Source organism: Trachemys scripta, chromosome 15, assembly GCF_013100865.1.
Source record: "Trachemys scripta elegans isolate TJP31775 chromosome 15, CAS_Tse_1.0, whole genome shotgun sequence".
NCBI classification, from domain to species: Eukaryota; Metazoa; Chordata; order Testudines; family Emydidae; genus Trachemys; species Trachemys scripta.
In genome coordinates, this window is record NC_048312.1 from 5,703,016 (window position 1) to 5,716,114 (window position 13,099).

The 13,099-nt window shown below is 51.4% G+C and overlaps 1 protein-coding gene across 2 annotated transcripts in view; it reads right to left on the reverse strand.

The window, feature by feature from the left end:
• The window catches only part of SH2B3 (SH2B adaptor protein 3), a 97,678-nt gene extending 85,122 nt beyond the window's left edge, over positions 1–12,556 (reverse strand). The window contains exon 1 of one of the 2 annotated variants that reach the window (XM_034790801.1): positions 12,386–12,556. The gene's annotated coding sequence lies outside the window, so the exon portion shown is untranslated. Of the gene's footprint in view, positions 1–3,488; positions 3,643–12,385 lie in introns of those variants that run through there. The other variant, XM_034790802.1, reaches the window with a different exon arrangement.
• Between the last annotated feature and the right edge of the window lie 543 nt (positions 12,557–13,099).

Sequence of the window (13,099 nt, forward strand, 5' to 3'; positions counted from 1 at the left end):
AACAACAAGGAGTCTGGTGGCACCTTAAAGACTAACAGATTTATTTGGGCATAAGCTTTCGTGAGTAAAAACCTAACTTCTTCGGATGCATAGAGTGAAAGTTACAGATGCAGGCATTATATACTGCTCCCTGCTCTCCATGTGTCAGTATATAATGCCTGCATCTGTAACTTTCACTCTATGCATCCGAAGAAGTGAGGTTTTTACTCACGAAAGCTTATGCCCAAATAAATCTGTTAGTCTTTAAGGTGCCACCAGACTCCTTGTTGTTTTTGTAGATACAGACTAACACGGCTACCCCCTGATACTTGACAGGGTGCAGCAGGGGGCTCAGGGCAGGGAGTTGGCGGGCCGCAGGAAATAGCCCCGCGGGCCGCGTGTTTGAGACCCCTGCGCTAAACCATCTTTTCCACCTTGCATTTAGCTGTGACACTCAGAGTACTTTTCCAAGCCCCAAAGAAGAGCTCTGTGTAGCTCGAAAGCTTTTCTCTTTCACCACCAGCTGGTGCAATGAAAGGCGTTATCTCACCCACCTTGTCTCTCAAAGGAAAGCTTTGTTTTTTAAACACCAGGAGCAAGGCACCCATCAGCTCGAGGTTAGTAAAGGAATCAGGATTCCTGGGTTTGATTCTTGGCTCTGCCATAATTGTGTGTGGCCTTGGGTGGGTTCCTTAGCCACAGTGCCTCAGTTTCCCCATCTGTAAGATGGGGCAAAAATTACGAGTCCCAATGGAGTGCTGCGAAGCTAAATTAGTCAAGTGTTTTACAAGCATGTTGAGCATTCCAGGGGTCCTGGTTCACACAGCTGCTTTCAATTCCTTTCTGTGCATCTCTCCCTTCCACTGCCCGCCCTTCACTGCCCTACGCATGCACAGTTTCATTTTACCCCCCGTGTAACAGCCTGGCAGGGTTTCACTTTAGTTTAAGATGTTTGTTCTCAAGAGGAGGAGCCAATAAAGCCGGGGGAGGGGGGAGGGGAAGGATCAGTAACTTTCTGCAAAAGTCCAGGTAAAGAACAAACACTTGGCTTGCTGTTTGGCAGGCTGACAGGGGAGTGTAAAAGGGAAGTAATTACACTGACACCACAACTAAACCCACTTGCACCAGCCCCCTCCCTTCCCCCTAAAACAAGAACAAGTTTCTTACGCTGCATGACTCTCCATGGACAGACACGTTTTCCTGCAGGTACAGCTGCCAACGCCAAGCTTCCCACAGACATGCCTGTTATCTGAAACTCTCTGCTCTTCTAAGCATATTACCTAGAAAGATGCACCTCTGCCAGCTCAGCTCCGTGAGAGACGGATTCCCTGGTGCACCCATTCTAGACTGCATGCTCATAACCCAGCCATAGGAATCGGATTGACAGAGGATTCTCGACACGCAGAACTGAGCTTAACCACCCAACACTTAACCCCTGTGGTTTCCTGGTGCGTCGTGTTTGTTTAAATAACCACTTTAATGCTCGCAAACCTAATTCTCACACGCATAGGCCTGAATGCCACAAGTGGATGGGAAGTGATGCAGAAAGGAGTTTTCGCCTCGTAGTCTCAGCTGGGATTTACCCTATGGATTTTATAGGCAGGCAGCCTTTACATAGGGAGGCTTCAACAACAGGCGGGATTGTTTCGGAGCTTTGGGTATTTGGACCGACTCCAACATAAACAACACGGCTTGCAGTTATTGTTTTGCAAAGCCAAACCTGGGTGGCTTGAACATGTGTTGATATTTGAACCAGAACAGCAGCATCGCGGCATTTCCCCTGCCCGTGCAGCAACCAGCATCCTCATTCCCCTAAAGCAGCAACAGCAACCACTCTCCCTCTAGGTAACTGTCAGGGTGGTTAAACACTGGAATAAATTGCCTAGGGAGGTTGTGGAATCTCCATCTCTGGAGATATTTCAGAGTAGGTTAGATAAATGTCTAGCAGGGATGGTCTGACAGTATTTGGTCCTGCCACGAGGGCAGGGGACTGGACTCTCGAGGTTCCTTCCAGTCCTAGAATCTATGAATCCTCCCGTTACCTGGACCAGAGACAATTCCCACCTCCGGAGGATGCAGTGCTGGTTGAGGCAAAGCTGGCAGCTGCTTGCACTGCCTGATCCCGGATTGCTTCCCTTCCTTGGGAGACAAGACCAGCCCTTATTGCCTGAACGAACAGGTCTGCTAGAAGCGACACTAAGTCGAACTCAGTTGCCCCCGCCGTGCATTAGCCCACCAGCCCGATGACAGCCATCTGCGCCCAGCTACGCTGTATGAACCAGGGGTCTCGTTGTAGTAACGCGCAACAGTGGTGTTGGGGACGGTTTCATTTCTTCCCAGCGTCAGTGTGGCTGCAGCTTTGTGAACTCCACAGAAAGACAGCCCTCCACGAGCCATCCGTTAGCCACACTCTGAAGGGAACTGCTGCATGCTCCTAAACCAGTCAGTCAATCTCACCTTCATTAGCTTCCCGCTAAACCCACAGGACCCCTTCATCTCCAAAGAGCTCCCTCTTTAGAGCTGATGACTGAAGGAATCCATAATAATAAAAAGACATCAGCTGGCTGGCTCAAACCACAGGGGTCACCAGAAAAGGGACGGGGGGTGGGGGGAAGAAAGGCTCCTTCTTTGCCATGCTCCCAGGGTTGACTCTCCTCTCACCTACATACGTCTCAAAACAAGAATAATTCCACTGACATCGACAGTCACAGCTCTGTAAAAATGGCTAAAGGCAGACCAGAATCAGGCCCACCATGCGTCTCCAGAGTCATAGAATCCAACCTTAGTGACAAAGTGTGTGTTTTTTTACTTCTTGTTGGCCCTGCACAACCCAGGTAGCAATGGAAGAGTGAGCGGGATTTTGTTTTGGCACATGCATCACATGGTTTGTTAACTCAGACCCAGATTTTGCCTCTCACTCATACTGGTTCCAACGAGACTACTCATGGACTACGGTGCTACTCTGCATGAGAAAGAGCAGCATCATTGGGCCCTCAATTCCAGTTGCTGGGTCCAATTTTGCCTGCAACCACACCTGGGCAACCTCACTGAGGACAGCAGAATTTCACGGCTGTAACGAAGGACAGATGTTGGCTCTGATAACCTCTATTACAAGTAAGTGTGAGCCTGAAAGAACCCAGCTTGACTCTCAGATCCCACACGGAGATTACAGGGCTGGCAATTAGAAAAGCCACCCTTACACTAAACAGATTTGCTCTGGAGACAAAGACAAAGGACAATGCCTTGTGACTCTGACAATGCTGTCCTTCTAATGGCTTTCTAGAGCCTACCTACCCTTTAAGTACTGTCTCACTCACCTGCAGAATGCCACAGATGTGTGAAGATTAGAGGGCTAATTCCCTAGCCTCTACTCCTGGGTAGAGATTGTAGGATTTGACCTTGAATTTACAGACACAAACATTCCACGCTAGATTTGTAACTACCTGCTAACTTGTCCTTAACCACCACATTCTCCAGCTTGGCTCTGCGGAGCCTGCTTATTCCTGTACCTTTTGCTTGCCTGAAGCATTTATCACAGTCATACATTCTGTTCAAACAGGAAACGTCCTTCGCTTGCACTTAGCTAAATATCCTGCCGCTCCAGGGACGTGTGGCTTAGTGCTCCTCTGGTAAGCCTCCCTGTGATTAAGGCTGATAATCAGTGACGTCGTTTGGGAAGCCCTTTCTAAAAGGGATCGATTACATTTTTCTAGAAAATCCAAGGAGTTTAATAACTTGGATGGAAAGAGCAAGGAGATTTGGAGCATGTCCAAGCAGAGAATGCGTCACTTCTTGTTTACATCCAGCGTCCCCCGGGACGATAAACCCTTTAACCTGTTCAGAAAGTGGACCAATATCTACGCAGACCCACTGTGCTTCCTATTACGTCTTTCGAATGTTCGAGGCCAGGGAGAGATTGTATCTGTTGAGAGCCATCCAAGCCTTGCCCAATATTCTCAGAATAACAGAGTGTGTTTGGAAATAACTGGAATTGATGGGACATGAAACAACACAAGAAGAAACAGCTCCAAAGCCAGAACCAGGCAGAGTGGGGACGTGCGTCGTTGGGACTGTCCCAGCCATTCGCCCCCGTTTGGGCCCCTGAGTTTCTCCTTCTATCAGCTCTGCCAGCCTGCGAATGACTCAGCATCCTCGGGCATAGCTCTGGCTTCCTCCCGCAGACAACACGAGTGCTCGGCCCATGGAATTTCAATGGCTGCTGAAATGGGGATAGACAGCAGGACTGTTAAAGCAGCCTTCTGCAACTGCACTTGCCCTCCAGGGGCAGAAAACAAATCCAAGCTCCCCCACACACACTTCTACGAAGGAGACGACTTGTCTTGTTTCCCTGGCAGACTAACAGAGTAGCCAAGAAAGCAGGTTTAACCAATGGATTCTTGCAACACTCTCTTATTTAACACACTATAACATGCCCCTTGCACACACCTATGTATCGGATGACCCCCTTCCCATGCACACCACCATATACACATATGGAACAATTCAGTTCAAAATAGGGGCCTTCAATATGCTGATAAATGACAGAAAGTTATGAGGCTTTGCTCACAGGAACTAGCAGCTCTTCCCCTGGCCTCCATGAACCGGTCAATGAGCGAGGTTGCCTGCACACTCTCCATGGTACATGCCCAAATCCAGTGTTTGATATGTGCCAATGGATTGCTGGGAGCAGTAATGGCAAGCGATTGAAAATACATTTCAAAATGCAATGTATTTTTCTAGCCAGGACCATAATCGGAAATACACTCCCAGAGTTTCCTCTATTTCAAAAGTGGATGGAAGATATTATATTGCTGGGAATTCTGACTGCATGCAGATGCAAATGTCTCCTAAATTACATGGGAGCTGAAGGACGTGCCCTGTTTCACCCAGAAAGTCTCAGATTTGGCCAGCCAATAGGATTTAATTAGGCAGCCCTGTGAATACATGTCTGTATACCATGAGAATATACTAGTAGCGAGTTTGCATGCCTTCTGGTAATGGAACACTTCTAGGTCTGCCCAGGGGAGTTGGTAACAGGATACAAAACCTTCCACCTACAGATCAGGGGTCAAACACGACCTGGGTCAAGGAGCCAAAATTACTATCTGGAGACTGGAGGCCTGCCTGCAATGAATATAGTGGTCTCAGCCTAGCTCCAAAAGGAAGAGTCCTCCTCAGAAAAATCACCTTCACAGTTAGCACCTTTGTTGGTTTAGCCCATGCCAGGAAGTGGCAGCCTCAGGGCCTGACGTGGGGTCAGCCCATGCCAGGAAACAGTAACCTGGGGCTCTGGCATGCCCTGACTGAAACAGATTAGCATGCAGCTCGGCAGGAACCATGCTCCAATAAGGTTTCAAATGAACATTGCTTTGGGTCAGCGTTTTGGAGACTCTGGTCTCTAGGAGGTGCAAGCACGTGAAATGTTTCCCCTTCCTGTTTATTATGGTCTTTCAGCGCCCAGCAGAGGCTGCGCTGCCCTTGTGTGCAGAATAGAGCGGGGGCGTCTCTGTCTGTGCTGAGTGGGAACAAGCCACCGAGAGCCCAGCGTCTCAGAAACGCTGACCCAAAGCAATGCCGCCCGCCCTGCCGGAGAATCCCACTAGCACACCGGAGTCCCACATCTGCATTGCATCAGCACTGGTTGGCCTAGTCTGGGTAAATGGGTCCAACCTGCTCTGCAATTGAGTCACCAAGCTGGGCTGCAGCCCTGTAAAGGACCATATCCTAGGGAGGTAGCACTGGCAGCCATCCTCAGTGGGCTGCTCATACTGTAGGGAGAGGTTAATGCTTTGGGCCAGAACTTGCCATGCAGACAGCCCCCGAAACATGCCCTAAGGGTGATCTGTGAAGTGTGTGTGGGGGGGAAATGTGATCTTGGGGCGGCTTCTTTTTTTTGGCACGTTTTTATGATGGTAAAAGTTGTTGCTGCTTGTTGGGGGGGGGTGTTTGTTTGTTTTTTAATTTAAAACCCAAACTTGCTTTCTATTTGTTTCATTACCTTAGAAATCCAGGTCTCAGCAACCAATGGGGAACCAGGGGGATTGTGACGTCACACAAAGCAAGGCTATTAAAGCTGGTTTGTTGAGAGGCGCCGGGATATTTATTCAGACTTGTAAAATTCACGGGGTTTTGCTAACCCCTGGGAGAAAGTCCCTTCGGGGAGAATTTCCCAGCCCTGCTCTAAGAGGACGGACAGCTTCTGCATCAGCCTACCAGACCAACACAAAAAGGGAAGACTTGACCTACCTGATATTTCTAAAGGAAAAATAAACAGGCAAGAGGCTTCTTTTACACCCTAAAGCAGCAGAGAGAGGCACAACTCCAATAGGTCACCCTTTCAAAGAAGCGATCTACCACGAGCTTCCATTTTCCCACATGCTCATTTGAGTGCTTCTGACAACATCCATGAGCGTGGCTTTACTCAAAGGAAGTAAGCTACAGCAGAATAGAGACTCTCTCTCCTCGTTGAGGAGTGCTGAAGCTTTTAAAAGAGTCCAAACAGCAACTGGCCCCAGAACTACCGATAGCATCAGCCCAACCACATGATCTACTTGGCATTCACGGTCCTGTGCCTGATGCGGATTCCCAGTGAAACCAACTGGAGTTTTGCCATTGACTATAATAGGAACAAGGCGAGGGGGGCACACTGGGCCAGGTACTCGGCTCGTGTGGCGCTAACATTGACCATCTGGCCTATTCCCCCTGTGCAGTTTACTAACACTGTAGTCACAGATCAAACGGAGTCCCTTTTGTACAGATGTCAGGACACAAGCTAGTGCAGTAGTTCTCAACTCAGCCCAATCAGCACACAACTGCAGCCCATGTGACATCCTCAGGGGCATAACTAGGGCGGGGTGGGAGGGGCACCTGCCTGGGGCCCAGAGCCGGCAGGGTGAGTGCAAAAATGGGGTAGCACAGGATCAGGCCCAGCATCAGCACTCCCAGCAGGATCAGGCCCCACAGCATCAACCCCCTCCTCCCCCTCCCAGCAAGAGCAGCATTGGCAGTAGGCCAGGGTGCTCAGCACCCCCCCACCCCACAGGTTTGCAGCTCCAGTGACCCCAGTTGCAGCAGGCTCCCTGGCACTAGGACTGCAGCAGCAGGTGGGCAGAGCGGGCAGCATGGCTGAGCTATGTGCAGCCGAGGTAGGAGTCCAGCAGGCATGGGGAAGGGGATGCAGGGGCCTAGGGCAGCGCAGGAAGGGGTGAGTGCAGAGGGCTAGGGCTGTAGGGAAGGGGATGCAGCTGGAGCATGGGGGACAGACTAGGTGGGGGGACTGGTGGCTGGGGGCAGTCCCTGGATGGAGGGCTATGGGGCACAATCCCTGGATAGGGGGAGTTGGGTGCATGGGGGACAGTCCCTAGCTAGGCATGCCCTGCACCAGGCAGAGCTCCCCATCTTTGGGAGCAAGCTCTGCAACTACACTCCCCGGGCACTCCGCCAGCAGCAAGACAGCAGGGAGGGTGGCAACAAACCATGCCATGCCATCTTTACAGTAAATTAATTAATTTTAACAGTTAATGTTTTGAGTTATTTTCTAATTTAAAAGCTCCTGGCAGACTTTTGCCAGTGTTGAATTGACAGGTACTATTATTGATTTCAATCATATTGCTGTCATATAACAAATACAAAACCTTATTTTTTTGTAAGTGTACAGGTAGGATATCTATTGTGTGGATACAGCCCACATAATACACAGAGTGCTGCATACGTGACCCACAATGGTAAATAGGTTGAGAACCATTGCTCCAGCAAGGGGTCCTAATGATAAATGCAAGAGCTGTAGAATCAGGCCCACCATCTATCACACAAGAGACACACACGAACACACACGCCCACACATGCAAAAAGAGGCTATTTTAAAAGGACACTAACAAATATGGCCCCACCCTGAGGATTTGTAAAATTCACCTTTTACAAAACCCAAAGAACAAACTCTTCTTTTGCCATTACAGTGGAAAGTGTTCGAGCATAATAAAATAAAACAAACCAAACAACCCCCACACCCGAAAATGCAACATCCCCAGGGAGCATTTGCAACCCAACCACGGCAAAAACTGAGCTAGGGCAAGGCAAGCGGAAAATGAAACTGATGGCTCTGTTTCCATTCTTGGGGCCAAAAGAAATGTACACAATTGATGTAAACCCTGAAAAGTAAATTGGATGTTTGAAAAATACTTTCAGTTTTAACATTATCAGCTGAACATAAAAACACGCACAAGGAAATTAAGAGTTTTCCTGACTCATGAATTTTCAGCTGACAGCCCCCCTTTAAATTCAAGGACTATTTAACATTCCTTCTGGATACACCTACCCTCTTGCCCTGCTTACGACTTACTGCTCAAACAAAACAGAAAGTTCCCAGAACTAAATTCTACGAACAAAATCACTGTTTCTCTCCAGGATTACATGCATTAAAGGAACCATTGTACGCCAGGCAGTTGCCTAGCAGGGTTGAGGCTGCTCTGTCTAGCACGCTGCCAGCCCGATCATACATGAACCGTGCTTTAGAATCGGACACAGTAACCAATTTGATTAAAGTAAATGTAGCGCTGCAACTGGGGAGACTGAAATCCTCTGCATCGGCAGAGTGGGAACAACATGGGCGGGAGCAGCAGAAGCTACTCTGTAGTCTTGACCTGAAGGGACAATCCTTCGGGGATGAAAAGATGCTTAAGTCCCATGCCCCATTCATTCACTCCTCATCCTCTCTAACAAGACCATGCCTACAAGATCCCACTTCCCCCAGGGGAGGGCAGTTTTACCCTCTTTCCCGCAGATCCCCCACCAATGAATCCCACTTTCCCCCCGATCTCCCACCAATGAAAGTGACCTGGGGAATGCACCGGATCAGCAGATCACCTGGCTAACCCTGGTCCTGCAGCCTGGCAAGAACTTGCACTATTGTTCCCCACACCTCTGGGTGAACTCAGATATGCTCTACTCCCCTGCAGCCACGGTTACTTTCCATGTGGCTGCTATTCCCCTTCCCTTTCCAAGCCTTAGAGGAACTGGGACACTACTTGACATCCCTCTGATAGCTACATTTCCATTGATTTTCCAGCTCTGATCAGTGTTTTATTTCAAGCCAAGTACTGTTAACAGTTAACATTTTGCAATGTTACAGAACTTCAAGGGGCTTTTTCTTTATAATTAAACATACACCCCTGCAAGTAATAGAGGAAAATCAGGTTAGCATCATGTCACTGACTTTGGTGGAGTTATTCCTGATTTACACCAGTGTGGGAAGAGATATCAAAGCCAAACTATATTTGTACAACATAATACGGTCATAACTGGCCACATTCGGATCTCACTTGAGTGACTGACTTTTCAATAGTGGAATATAATCTATAAAGAAATCTTAAGTGTTCTCCCAAAAAATTGTTTTAAAGGTCACTGGAATCTCACACACGACAGTACTTGCACATCTTAAAAACTACCCAGTTATTTCACACCTGCATGAAAAGCCAGCAGGCATCCCAGTGATTGACAGGTTATTGCCACCATACCAGGCTGTGACCTGCTCGTGAACTGACCTTTGCAAGCGTTAGCCACCCTCTGCTTGAAGGCTGAACAGCTTGCTACCGGCAATCCTGACAATAAAACGTGTGTTCCAATCACTCAGGCAAATTAAAGTGAGTGTAGGGTCCCTGAGAAACAGACTCCGGACGAATAATGATCTAGCACACCATTAGAGGTATTACAGGAGCTCCAAACTCCTCGAATAATGAGAGACAGTGAAATAAATGCACTAAGTAGGCAAGGGATGTGGAAAATACTTCTGGGAATTTTTTTCTACTGATCTCTAAAGATCCAGAAATATTAAAAAGCCCAACAACCAAGGGAAAGATAGAAAACTATGATGTGTGTGCACAACACAGCGAGACTGAAGCTCAGAGAGCAGGTGCCCTTGATAACAAAAAAAAACATCCCTTGCAACAAACAAAGGTAAACTATAGTACCCTCTCGCCACAGTGGGCAAAGAAACTGTGGCGCATGTGAGCGGGAGGAGGGGCGACGAAGGCATGTGCCTGGTGAGTGCATGCTGGGTTGCTCTCCTTCCCCTCCCCCCCAAATCAGCATGTTTTTTATTTTTAAATATCAACATTCGGAAAGATCAACGGGTTACTGGAGGCCTTGTCCATACACAGAGCTGTGTTTAACTCAAAGAGTGATTTTATATCAATTTAGTTAAACCCGTGCAACTTGTGTGTTTTCGCAATCTTCTATCAGTTTAAAGCGAGCGTATCTCGGTTTAATTCGCATTGATCAATGTACAGGTGCAAGCTAAACCAACAGAACCAGTCTTGAACAGCCCACACACAAAAGCTGCACTGGTTTAACGAAGCCAAGACAAGTTAAACCAGTGCAACTTCTGTGTCTAGACAATGTCCCTTTAACTCCGATACAACAGTGATCTAAATATCAAGGCAGCCTCATGTACCCACTGGGATCAAACCACATTCTAATGGACTTATGGTCTAAGTTACATATCAGCACATTGGCGTAAGCCCAATGAGGAGGTGGAAGAGCAATGCCGCTGAAGCAGTACCTAACAGAAGGGTTTAAAAAGCAGACTCCCCCTACTTACCGGTAGTCATACACCTTCTCACACCGCTCCCTTCTCACGGGACCTACTTACCTAGCTTTATAAACGTATAGTCTATTTGGCCCTTTATAGGTTTGCAGTGGCGACACTAGTGTGTTATAACGTGATCCTTCTAACACAACAGGCTATTTTAACAGCTTACACTGTGTCTTATGCCTACACACTCTGTAGGATTTGTGCCAATCCTGTCATCCTGCCGAGGTTTTTCCACAACAGAACGAGGAGCTCAACAAAACAAGACTTGAAAGTAAAAGCCATTGATTTCCTTGATTAGACACAATGCAAAGCCGCAGAGCTCTCATTATAAACAAATCTCCATGGAACAATTCGGGATGCCAGCAGGGTGGCCACTCCTATGGCTCCAATTAAAAAAAGAAAAGGGTCCTTCCTGAGATTTTATAATCACAAACAAGAAATTGTAACGGCCAGAAATGCCAAGTTGTGTAAATTACAAAGAAAAGTGGTGGGGTGGTGTTTTTTTTTTTTGGGGGGGGGGGGGAAGAAGGGGAAAGAAGTAATTTACAAGGAAATATTAGGATTTGATCTGCTTTCAATGAAGCCAAGGGCAAAAACCTCCCTTTGAGTAAAGGGCCTGTGAAATCAATCAAATAACCTGCTGGTAAAACTCCAGTTCCACCGGAGGTGCCTCAGAAAAAGGCTTCTCCGAGCATGTTGTCAGTTCCTCTCTTCCCCACTTGTTTAATTATTTTTTGCAATAAGGTAACTGGAGTCCCCAGCAGGCCACCTAACACCTCCCTTCCCCAGTCCATCTGGTAACAACAACTCCTCCTGGGTTTCCTGGCTGACAGTAAATCCCAGGTCAGGGGGCAGTGATTATTCGACCCCCCCTGCCTGAGCCAAACCCCCTCAGCAAACAGCCGCAGGCTTGGGAACTTCGCTGCTCCTAGCGCCTGGGCTGGAGGGAAAGGAGCCCGGCCCGGCTCCCACGGGCAGCAGCAGGACCGGCCCAAGGAGCGATCATCCCCAGCACCTAGGGCAGTCTCTGCCCGCGGGCGATGTACCAACCTCGGCGGCCGGGCTGCTCTACCCGGGGGCAGCCCCGGCTCTCGGTGCCCCCGCTGTGAATGCCTCGCCGGACTCAGACTGGGGCTGTCCCAGGGAGACCCTGCCCGGGAGATCAGGCCGGAGAGCCGGGGCACTCTCCATCCATCACCCGCACCAAGTCCCGGGGCCGGGGCTTGTCAGCCTGCAGCTGGAAAAGGGGCCCGGGCACGTAGGGGGCGCCCCATGGCCAGGACACAGAGCCGGGTCCCCCGTCCCGGACCGGGACAGCTTAACCCTGGAGCCTCCGGCCGCCCCGCTTAGGCTCCTGCTTGGAGGGGCCTGAACCCCCCCCCCCGGGCTCCGGGGGAGCGGCTGGGGGGCTCCGAGCCCCTGTGCCCCGCAGCTCCCGGGGGGCTCGGGAGGACCTGGCCGCCCCCCACCGCCGCCGCGCGGCCCCTCCCTACGCAGCAGGAATAGGAGCCGCGGCCGCCGCTACTTTCACTTTCCAGGGCAGCCCGGCGGGAGGGGGCCCGGCCCCCCGACCCCGGCCGGGCGAGCCCCGCACCTGTCCCGGCCTCGGGCGGATGGAGTCGGCGGCGCTCGGCGCGCACGTGGTGGTGCTGCCGAGTCTGGGCGGGGGGGATCGGGCCCCTTCCCCCCGCCGGGCTGCGGTCCGGGCCAGCGCCAGGGAACCGAAGCCACATCCCCCCGGGGGCACCCGGGAGGCGGGCTCCGGGCCGAGGGGTCCCCCCGGGCCAGGCGGCGAGGGGGCGCGGGCGGGGGCCGTACCTGCAGGAGAAGCCGTCCGTGTGGCGCTCGCCCATGGTGCTGGCCGCGGGGCCAGGTGCCGCTGCCCGGCCTCGGGCAGGAAACCCGGGCGCGGAGAGGGGTCGGCGGCGGCTCCGCCCCGCGGCACTTGCCTGGAGGACGGGACCCCCCCGCTGCTGGGTCCCGGGTCCCAGCCCCGGCTGGTCTGCAAAGAGCGGGGGGGGGGGGGGGCGCCCCAGCCGCCGGGCCCGAGGGGGGCCCGGGGGGCCCGGGGGGGGGGGGGCAGCCGGGTGCTCCGGGCTGCCGCGCCCAGCGCCTGTTCCCCGGCGCCCACGTGCGCCGCACTCCGGTCTCCCCGGGCGCCGCAAAAGTTGCTGTCCCGCTGCTGCGCGGGTCTCTTCCCCGGGCGATCCGCCCGCCCCCTGCGCGCCTCGCAAAGGGGCTGCGCGTTTCCAGCCCTTCGGTTAAAAGGCAACTTTCGGACCAATAAGGAGAGAGGGAGTCGGAGTCCGGCCGCAAACGATACCGAAAGTAGCCGGCTGCTCAGTGCTGCCTTGCGCCCCGCCGGGGCGGATGGGGGAGGGGAGACGGAACGGCAAAGAAGGGGCCCCCACCCCCGGCTTATCTACGGCTTGAAAGGCGGAGAAATAACACCCCCCCTGCGCTTGTAATCCAGCGCCTGTCGCCAGCCTCTGCCGCGGCCAGGAAGCCACCGCCACACGCGGGGAGGAGAAA